Genomic DNA, 11,435 nt, shown 5'->3' with positions numbered 1-11,435 from the left:
AAAAAAAGAAAAAGAAAAAAATTCTCTTACAGATGGTTACTGTTACTGTCAAAGATAACATAGCTGGGAGAGCAGTGCATTTTTTTATTACATGTCTTAGTAATTCTTCTTGAGGAAAGAAGCATTCTCATTATTCTCATTAAAAACCTTTCTATTTAAGCATTCCGGTTGCTCTAATGTAAGATTACAGTTGTCAAAATGAAACATCCCTGAAAATGAAAACTTCATTTCGTACTTCATCTTAAAAAATGAACCTTTGACTACACTAAAGCAAAGGGAGAAATTTCAGTAATTTGCTCAGTATCACCTTATTTATTTGCAGAACAATTTATTACAGAATTCACAGGCTACTTAGCTGCAGCTAATATGATCCAGTCTTCTGTCATGGCAGTCTTGTCAAACGGTATTCCTTTTCACAGTGTTCAATGACCTGATCCTTTTCCAAAGACAATGCATCTTTAATGAATGCTAATTTTATTTTACTTTTAATAGAAATGGGCAGTCACTGATTCAAAATATATTTCTCAAGGTTCTTAACACAAAATTATCAAAATGTACAAGCATATTCTAATCTCCTCTTTCAGCTTAATGCTACCTAAATTTTCAGCTGCACAGACAAAGTTGACTTTGAGAATGAACACTTTGTAACTTACTATTGAAAATATCAATTAGAAATGAAAACTCTATTTTTGTCTTCTGTTGCCATCTTTGTTATGCATGTGCTTCTTATATTTACTTTTCTACTGAATGCTTAGAGATTCAAATATATTTTGTCCCTTTCTACAATTTTTAATAAATTCTGTAAAGAAGTTTTCCATGGACTTCATCTTCCCTCATGGTCTTACCTACTGCTACATGTCCTAATTTCTTCAACTCTTCTGATGTTATTACCTTTAGTATCTCTTCTTCCTCTCCTGAGAAATGCATGTCTATTTCTTAACACTGTACTTCTTCACTCTTTTTAAACATTGTGGCAAATCCATTTTCTTTTAAGTGATATCTGGGTCTCTTGACAATAAAGTACCTTTGCCATCTTTCAGAGTGTACTGTTTCTTATGCTCACCTCTTGTTCCTCATATACTTGAAAATTTTCTTCATAATCATAGTCCTTTGTGTAACCTTCTTTCTACCTCTCCACCTTTGCTTTTATCTTTTACACTCAACTTCTTTCTGTGATCCTTTATCTTCATTTTTATATTTTGTGGTTTATGCCACTTTTATAGATTTTTCCTTAACCTCTAATATTTTTGTTAATTCCCCATTCCGAGGTGTTTTGGGGCTTTTTGTTTGTTTGCTAAATTTCTTTGTTGTTGTTATTGTTGTTATTGTTGTTTATTTGTTTGCTTGTAAATTCTGGATAAATTAGATCTACATTGGTTTTATTCACCATTTCAAAGCTATCCTTTCCATCATGATTGTAGCATATTCTCTTTCCATGCTTTTTTGAAGAGTGGAAACAAAATCAATTTTTAAGAAATGGTATTATTTATTCTCTTTCATTTCTAATCAGAATAGTTATTTCACTAAAGGAGTATCTTTATAGCTTAAAGTGAAATTAAGTTCTGAATTACCAGATTATATCTGGATAACTACCAGTTAATTCAGTTAGTCTGGTTAACTGGCACCAAAACAGCAATTGCATTAAAGAAGGGGAAACAGAAAAACTCATAAAAAGTAGTTTCCTGAGTTCCAGTTGCTAAGCTTTCCTAAACATTCAAAATCTTATTTACAGAAAGTTTAGCAATTCTACTCCAGTGGCATTTTACCATGCAGTACTACAAATCTCAGGGCAAAAATGGAAATTAAAAACAATACTTGAGTATGTGTGTTGGTTTTCTCCAAAGTTTCTCCCAGACATTTGGTACCTTGTTTAGTTCTTCTCCATATCAGAAAATGAACTTGAACATATCGAAAATGTTCACCTGGAGGAAGTAATCTCAGTTGTATACTTTCTATCTGCCTCATTACTTTCATACATAGTTTTTTATGATAAAGTATATGCAGATATTTGTTTTAAAAAGTAGCAATTCATTTCAAAGCAATTATGTTCTTGCTTATCATAAACTAGAGGAAATTTCTCTGGTTCTCTATGAAAACATAAGTTACATGACAACAATTCTTCTCAAGAGAAATCTATCCCAATCACAGCTATATTTGTCCAAATCAACATTCAATTTCACATTCTGCAAAAGAATTATGAGTTTGTATTACACCTTTAAGCAAACAACTTTGATCATATAAAACCTGAACACCTTTGAAACTAAAAGAAATGTGACTGTTTCATGGAAATCTCATTTTTATTTGAATGTCATAAATTTCAGCAAAAGTACCTTATATCTTCTCATATTTCAGAACAGAGCACATGCATGAATTTCTTAAGACAGGGACAGTGTGTAGGAACTGTTACACTGTTCATTTTCATTCTGCTAAGATCTTCCCACAGCAGGAAAAGTAAACACAGCTATTGAGCTATTGTTTCAAAAATATCCTTATAATTAAACAGCCAAAGAAATACTAATGCAACTGCTTTTTTAAAAAAATGAGTGTGTTATTACAATTAAATTCTTCTCTGAAGTGAGAATGCAGGTAAGAATAGAAATTTCTGTCACTTTGTCAAGATGCCTGCATTGATGGGAGCTGTTAACTTTCCAGTGCCCTGTGTTTTAGTCTCATATGGCTATATATCAGAATGATTTTTGTGTCAGTCCTCAAGAATAAAGATGCCAAAAAAAAAGGGGCATGCACCTTTCAGTGGAATTAAAATGCCAGCACTCAAAATACAGTTACACGGGGTACAGTTTCTCTTCTAAAATTAAAAAAGACAGCTACAAGAAGCTACATATCCTATGTATTTAGTAGACATTACGTAATGAAGCAGAAGAAAGCACATAACTAAAGAATTAAAGCATGTTAACTCTACCATTTCTGGATAGATAGAATTTTTATTCTGGTTAAAGCTAAAAGGCATAATAAAAATGTATTTTAATACCAGAAATGCAAAACTGGCTTCTCTTCTTATCACTGTGATCTAGATTTTGTTTCTTTGTTTTTTGTTTTGTTATTCTTTCCTCCCTCTCCCCATTTTACACAAGAGCATAAATGGAAATTAAATGCACATATTAAATTATGAATATCTAATATTCAAATATAATCTGTACACTATTTAGCAAATCTGTTAATCCATATCAAAAGTCAATCTATTTCACGCACTTTGGAAATGAATAAGATTATACTTCAACACAATTTAAACAATCTGTTTAATAAATTAATAAAATTCTTGAATTTTCCAATGAAATAAATGTAACTAACAGTGATTTATAATATGAAAGTGGGATTAGACAAGAAACTTAAGATTTGAGAAAGTGTTAGGGTGATTTTTAAGGAGTAACTGTATTTCAGTATAACATACAGTTTGTGACTATTGAGAAGAATAGACAGAAGAAGAAAAATGTCTGGATTTTCTAATCCAATGTGATAAGCAAAAGCAGAAAACATAGATTCAAGCTTAAATCTGGAGAATGAAATATTGACAAAGGTGTTCCTGATGTTGCTTTTTCAAGATTGGAAAGCTTGATAGAAGGAAAAGCAAGCAAAACTTAATGTGTTTCCATAGGCCACACTGGCCTGTAGTCTGAGATCCTTGAAATGGTGGCATTTCTGGCTCTTAAGTATTTTGGAACCAAGAAATATCACCACTCTTTGTTATTTCTGGGGATGTGGAAGAAATGGGTTTAAATCTGGGAGCCCTGCTGAAGCCAAATTAAACAAAAAAGAAAACTGTTTGACCTGTTATTTCATTCCAGAGACAATGATGGTGTGTTTTCTCCCCCTCTGCTGGCAGACAAGGCTGTTAATGCACTGTGCTGTGAGGTTAGCTGAGGAGGGGTGACTGAAGAAAGTACTTCTGCAGTTAGTAGAAATATTGAGACAAATAATTTTGTATTTTTCTTTGAACACAAGCCAGAATGGACCTGAAAATTACAAAATCCAAGCAAGGTTGTAGTATATGTCTGGTACAAAAACATTATAAAATAACAATGTTTACCGTGTAATGAAACCATACCCTCAACTACTCATTCATGCTTCTGTTCCTGGAGCTGGCTGGCTGAAGTTACCCACTCACAATCCCAGGTGGCTGGTTTGAGTCCCAATCCTCAAAAGCTTCTGTGTTTTCATATTTGTTACAGAGCAGGATTCAGCAATGATGTCTCTCCTCTCTCAGGAACAGATCTTGACATCTCAGATGTGATTGTGCTGAATAACTACCTTTTTTTTTTTCTTCTTCAAGTATTATTGTAAATATTCTTTTTCCTCAGAGTCTTGTTTGTACAGTAATATATATATACATATATATATATATATACTGTTAGCATTTAACTTGGTATTTTTTGTTGTTATTTTTTGAAGGGAGCTTAATAATTGGATTGCTAATGGTACCAAAAAGCAACTTGTTATCTAAATCTTTCGTTCTAGTAAGTAGCATAGGCTGAAATACAAAATGTTTTTTACCTGAGTTTTAAATACAATAGGGAAAAAAAGAAAAGAAAAAAAAAGACATAAGAAAAATAAAGAAAGCAGTAATATCTTTGGATAATGCTGGCTGCATATTTTTTACTGTTCACAGGACTGTGTTTAAGCATTGTACAAAAATGAGTAAAATGGTTTGCCATAACTTGAGTGAGCACTACACTACTCCCTTCTGTACCTTGGTTTCAGCTCAGACAGTACCAATCACATACAGATGTCTGGTTGTTACTGAGTGATGGGGGCATGCCCAGGGCTGGACTGGGTGCAGAAAAGCCACCTCCATGATAGCATAGTGCAAGGGCCAGGCCACAGGACAGGATATGCCAGGCCACATGCTGACTGCAGACTGTGAGTAAGATATGACAACATTAAGAGACAGAAACTCTTATTTCATGTGTCCTCCTTCTTAACTGCAGATTCTATTATATTCTAGAGTTAGGGACAGCAGGGACAGGGAGGTGATTGTCCCCCTCTATTCTGCTCTTGTGAGGCCCCATCTGGAGTACTGTGTCCAGGCCTGGAGCCCCCAGTACAAGAAAAACAGAGACCAGTTGGAGAGGGTCCAGAGGAAAGCCTCAAAGATGATCAGAGGACTGGAGCACTTCCCCTGTGAAGACAGGCTGAGGGAGCTGGGCTTGTTCAGCCTGGAGAAAATAAGGCTGCAGGGTGACCTCATTGCAGCCTTTCAGTACGTAAAGGAAGCCTACAAACAGGAGGGGAATCAACTCTTTGAAAGGGTAGATAACTGCAGGACCAGGGGAAATGGTTTGAAGTTGAGGGAGGGAAGATTTAGTTTGGATGTCAGGGGGAAGTTCTTTACAGAGAGAGTGGTGAGGTGCTGGCACAGGCTGCCCAGAGAGGTTGTAGATGCCCCATCCCTGGAGGTGTTCAAGGCCAGATAGGATGGGGCCCTGGGCAACCTGATCTAGCATTGAATGTGGAGGTTGGTGGCCCTGCATGTGACAGGGTGGTTAGAGATTCATGATCCTTGAGGTCCCTTCCAACCCTGGCCATTCTGTGATTCTGTGATTATGTAAATCCTACTCCAATGTAAGAAAATGTAAATGTTTTTTCTGATGACATGAGTAGTGGGTCTGTATCCAAGTATGTTTACTTATTACAACCATATGTCCAGATAAAAACAGATTAAATGGAATCTTGAAATTCTTCAAATATTCACTTCATTTAACACCTAGGATCATCCAAATGATTTTAAGAAAAATAGTTTGGTGTCTTGTTTTCCATAAATATAATTGCAGTATCATTCTTCTTCTAATCTACTGTAAAACTTAAACCGTGAGCAAACATCCATGGAAACCAGTGGGAGTATTTCCAAAGAATTCTTCATATGAAGTCCCTTAAAGTTAATTCTTCAGAGTAAGGCAACAACTCCCAAGGAGTGAACTGAAAGGTACTATAATCTATTTAGAATTCATGCACATTTGGAACTGTCACAATTTCTACTCCAACAAAACACCATAGTTTCTTACTTTGTGTACAAATTTAAATGAAAAATTGATTGATTCAATAATCTTGTTGCATATATGATAATTCTTGATTTTAGTGCTGTAGAAACATTTAACAGTTAAGCATGTAACTAGTTGTCGGTTGGTTATGTAAGGAAAACCTCAAAGAGGAAATGATATTCAGTTCTAAACACTGGAAGTTAATCCAATTTTTTGATAACTGAAAAATCACCCTTAATTGAATCCACAATTCTATAATAAATTTTTGATATATTTCTATGTAATTAAAAAAAATAAGAAGAATTTTAAAATTCTTTTTATTAGAATTAGGATTGCAAGCTGTACTTCTGTGTGAAATTGAATAACTAGATCCAGAAAATTCAGAATTCAGCTGTTACACTGAATGCAATGAGAATGTAAATGTACCTGAAATTACTCTCCTGAATGTAAATTTCCTGAGTTGGGTCCTAACATATCAATTTCCAGGGTAGGGAGTGTTCATTTAAATATACCATACATTCTAGCATGAATCTTGCGGTTAAATCTCCGTGTATCCCCTTGAAAACTAAGGCATGCAAAAAGAAATGTTTAGAGTACTTACTTATAATTACATCAAAGTTATTATGAAGGATAAATTGCTAAAACTATTGGACCATTTTCACGAATAGTCCTAAAGCTACTTTATCACACTGCCATACAAAAATAAAATAAAAATAAATAAAATAAAAATAAAATAACATTAAATTAAAGTAAAATAAATTACTATTTTGCAGCAAATTAGATCATGAATCTCCAATCCCCCTGCCATGTGCAGGGCCACCAACCTTCCCATTTAATACTAGACCAGGCTGCCCAGGGCCCCATCCAGTCTGGCCCTGAACACCTCTAGGGAAGTCCTTAACTACGACTCAGCTGTTCTTACTAATCTCCGTATACCTAGGGCTACTTATTGAAATTTCTTTACACTAGGCAAACTATCATCAAGGGCACAGAAAATCTAAGTGCAGTAGTCATATTTTCAAATATTTTGACCATATTTTAAATTTCACTTTGTTCCATTTTTGTTCTGTCACTTGGCTAACAGAGTCTTATATTTGTTGCAAAAGTTTCTCTGATTTGCACAATCTAAAGCAGGTTACTTTTATTTCTCATTTTATTTATGTATTTATTCCATTATTATTTGAAATCTCCTGATTCTTTTCACCTTTTTCTAGAATGATATTTTTTAAAATTAAACTTACACTAGAAGTTTTTTTTTTCCTCTAACAGCAAGAAATTGGTCTTTGGGTGGGTCACTGAGATACAGATCTTCAAACTGCAATTCTATTAATTATGTAAAATTAACCTTATCCGATGAGACATTCAAAATCCAAAACACAAATTCCACGGTAATAACTCTTGGTCAAGATATATGATAAAGTAATATTTTTTCTTACCTTTCTCTTTTCCATCTCACAAGCTCAGCTCCATAAGGAATTTGCTTTAGTTGAGTTCATATCTTCACACTGCACATGGAATCATAGAATCGCCAAGAGTGGAAGAGACCTCCAAGATCATCCAGTCCAACTGTCCACCTATCACAAATATTTCCCACTAAACCTTGTCCCTCAGTAGAACATCCAAATGTTTTTTGGACACCTCCAAATCCCTGGGCAGTCTGTTCCAGTGTCTGACCACACTTTGAAAGAAGTTTTTCCTAACACCCAGCCTGAACCTCCCCTGGCACAACTTGAGGCCATTCCCTCTAGTCCTACTTACAGAAGATAAGAGGCTGAACCCCAGCTCACTGCAATCTCCCTTCAGATAGTTGTAGTGAGTGATAATGTCTCCCCTGAGCCTCCTCTTCTCCAGACTAAACAATCCCAGTTCCCTTAGTCGTTCCTCATAAGACTTGTGCTCCAGACGCCTCACCAGCTTTGCTGCCCTTCTCTGAACATGGTCCAGAACCTCAATGTCTTTCTTATAGTGAGGGGCCCAAAACTGAGCACAGCACTCAAGGTGCAGTCTCACCAGGGCTAAGTACAGAGGGGTGATCACTTCCCTGCTCTGCTAGCAACACTATTTCCGATACAAGCCAGAATGCCATTGGCCTTCTTGGCCACGTAGGCATGTTGCTGACTCATGTTCAGCTGAGCATCCACTAACATCCCCAAGTTCATTTTATCTACCCAGTCTTCTAGTGACTCTGCCCCAACCTTGTAGTGTTGCCTGGGGTTGTTATGGCATGCAGGACCTGGCTTTTGGTCTTATTGAACCTCATCCCATTGGTCCCAGCCCAGAAATCCAGACTGTCCAGATCCCTCTGTAGGGCCTTTCTACCTCGAGGCGGATTGACACTTTGTCCCAACTTGATGTAATCTGCAAACTTACTGAGGGCACACTCAATGCCCTCATCCACCAGTGTTTTAATAAGTGATTAGAGTCAGAGAGCATTTCTGGGAATATTAGAAAATGCTGCTAAAAGAAATACATTTTTAGCTGTTTCTGGCAAGAAACTGAACCTCATCCAAGATTTCATTCAGTCCCACCTCTCCCAGCAGGAATAGCAGAGAAAATCAGAAAAGAAGAAAAAAGGTAGAACTCATAGCCTGGGATAACAACTAGTTACCAACACAGAAAATGAAGACAGAAAATAGATATATGTATATATTACATATAAAATTATATATATATAATTATAAATTTTGTATATAATTAAAAATTATACACAAAACAAGCGATGCACAAAGCAATTGCTCAGCACTCATCAACTGATAGTCAGCAAGTCCTCAAATTGTGGTATGCCCCCAGACAACTTCTCTCTGTTTTACAGCTTTTTTCAAATGATGTCTTATGTATGGAATATCCCTTTGTCCCGTTGAGGTCAGCTGTCCTGGTTCTGTCTCCTTCCATCTCCTTGTATATCCTAGACCCCTTGCTGGCAAGACAGTCTGAGAAGCTGAAAAACAGAAACATCGTTGGCTCTGTACAGTACTGTTCAGCAACAACTAAAGCATCATTGTGTTATCAACACTGCTTTTCTCCTAATGTCAAGACATAGCATCATATTAGATACTATGAAGAAAATCAACTCAATTCCAGCTTAAACCAGGACAGAGTATGAGAACATTTCTGGGAATACTAGAAAATCCCATTGAAACATTTTTAAGTCAATAACATGACTATTCTGTACAGAAATACAGTCCCATGAGTTTATTAACTCAGTTAAGAGATTAAAAGAGGAGCATAACTGAAAAATCTCATTTACTTCTGAGGTATTAATTTTCCCTGGGTAAAACCCAGAATAGTTTAGTCAAAAAAAGAGAGTATATACTCAATCCATACTGTGATACTCATTAAATTAAGCAGAATCTGATCTCATTATAATGTGTATACTTGTAAGTACATAGAAATTTTATGTTTACTATTTGAGAATATAGAAAAGAACACTGAACTTATGATTTTCTGGTATTTTATTCTCCCAAGCTCAATTATTAATAAAAAGAAAATGGAACAAACAGTCTAAACTTTCAGTCACTGCGAAGACTGATTACAAGCAGTTGATTCATCAGGTTGCAAAGCAGTTTTATGTGTGCAAAGCTAAGGAAATCCAATGATTTTTCTAAGAAGAGAAGCCATAAAGGAGAAGGATGTCTTTTGGACAAGTTCCTATTGATCAGGAAGTAAAATATGCGGTACATTTTTGTATTTCCAAAAGACTTCAGGAAATTAGATCTCTAAAAACACTTACTTGACATTTCATCATTCCCTGAGGACATTAAAATTGGTTATGTTGGATTTTTTTTTTTTTGACAGTATTTATGCCATTTTCTACTCAGAGTTATCTCTGATTGAAAATGTGCGCTTATGTTAGGATTTATGTTTCAGTTATCCTTCAGTATTATTTAATTAATTAATACTTTATCACATATGACTACATTACATTCAGATATTTAAATGAAATAGCTATGTGGAGACATTAGTCATTTGTCAAAAAAAAAAAAGAAAAAGAAAAAAAAGATGCTCCTAGCAGAGCTATAACTCTAAAAAAGAATATTTGCAAAACAAAGATCTGAAGAGATAAAAATGTCAAATAAGTCTATTTACTCTGTAACTTATTTCATGAAGTTTTGAAACCGTAAAGGAAGTTTTCTACATAGTTTGCAAATTTTTCTCTTTCTAGAGGAGGAACGTGGAAAAGCAAATACTGACATTTTTTTAAAGGAGGAAAAATTTCAAATATTTACTTCACTGAACAGATCTTTCAGCAATACTGTTTTTTGTTAAACTGAAATTCAAGCAAAAAAAATATATATATACAAATAGATAACATTTCAGCAGTCTTTTAAAAAATATTTTGTAACAGAAGATTTGTTCTGACTATAACACAAAAAAATTATTCCAGGCCTCAGTCATTTTCATATAAGGTAAGGAATTTAAAAGCTATGTTTATACTGTTTAATCACTCTGTGTCCTACCAATATATGATGAGTTGAGAAGGTTTATATTAACTATAAGAACAATAAGGATTTACATGTGAAAAAGCAGCATTAACCATGAAGACGGGGAATTCAAAAGCAGAAATACTGTGTAGAAATTTTTGCAGTGTGGATTCATGTTAATGATTACTCATGTAAAAATTATCTTATCCTCTCTTTGACCGTGCAAAGTGCTTTCAGTACCCCCCTGAACACTTTCCATAGGCTCATTTCGGTTGGAATTATTCTGCTGTGTTTCTTTGCACTATCCTGCTCTCCACATTGAAACCAGGACTGTTCCATTCCTCCACTGCATGTTGACTACACTAATTCATTATAGGTATATATGGATTTTGTCTTGTATATATTTCATCCATAGTTTCAGAACTAAAGATCCTTTGGAGAAGGAAGAACTGAAACAACATTCTCTAATCATTGCTGTTACAATGAAACTTCTACTATCTGTATCTTACCTTTTCCATCAAAAAGGAGATGGAACAAGATCGATAGTCCAACTGAACTAAAAATGTTTCATCTGGAAAGAACTAATCTGAATACTTACACTAAAATATCTTCAAATGTGTTAAAATAAGTAGATACTTTGCATAATACACAGTAATTATATATAAGGATATTACTCAAACAAAAAAAAAAATACACCTAAAATCATAGAATTGTAGAATTGTTTGGGTTGGAATGGTCATTATTGATCATCTACTTCCAAACCCCCTGCCATGGATCCACTTGATCAGGTTGCTTAAATTCCAATCCAGCTTGGCCTTGAACACTTCCAGGAATGAAGCATCTGCAGTTTATCTGGGCAGGTACCTGTTCCAGCGTCTCACCATCCACTATAAGAAAAATTTCTTCCTTATATTTAATTTAAATCTATCCTGTTTTAGTTTGATACCTTCATCTCTTATCCTGTCACTGCATTCCCCGCTAAAGAGTCTCTCCCAAAATGCCATCTGTATTACAGTAACTT

This window comes from Meleagris gallopavo, chromosome 1 (assembly GCF_000146605.3).
Source record: "Meleagris gallopavo isolate NT-WF06-2002-E0010 breed Aviagen turkey brand Nicholas breeding stock chromosome 1, Turkey_5.1, whole genome shotgun sequence".
NCBI lineage: Eukaryota > Metazoa > Chordata > Aves > Galliformes > Phasianidae > Meleagris > Meleagris gallopavo.
The sequence above is the reverse complement of the archived record's forward strand: the minus strand, read 5'-3'. Positions refer to the sequence as shown.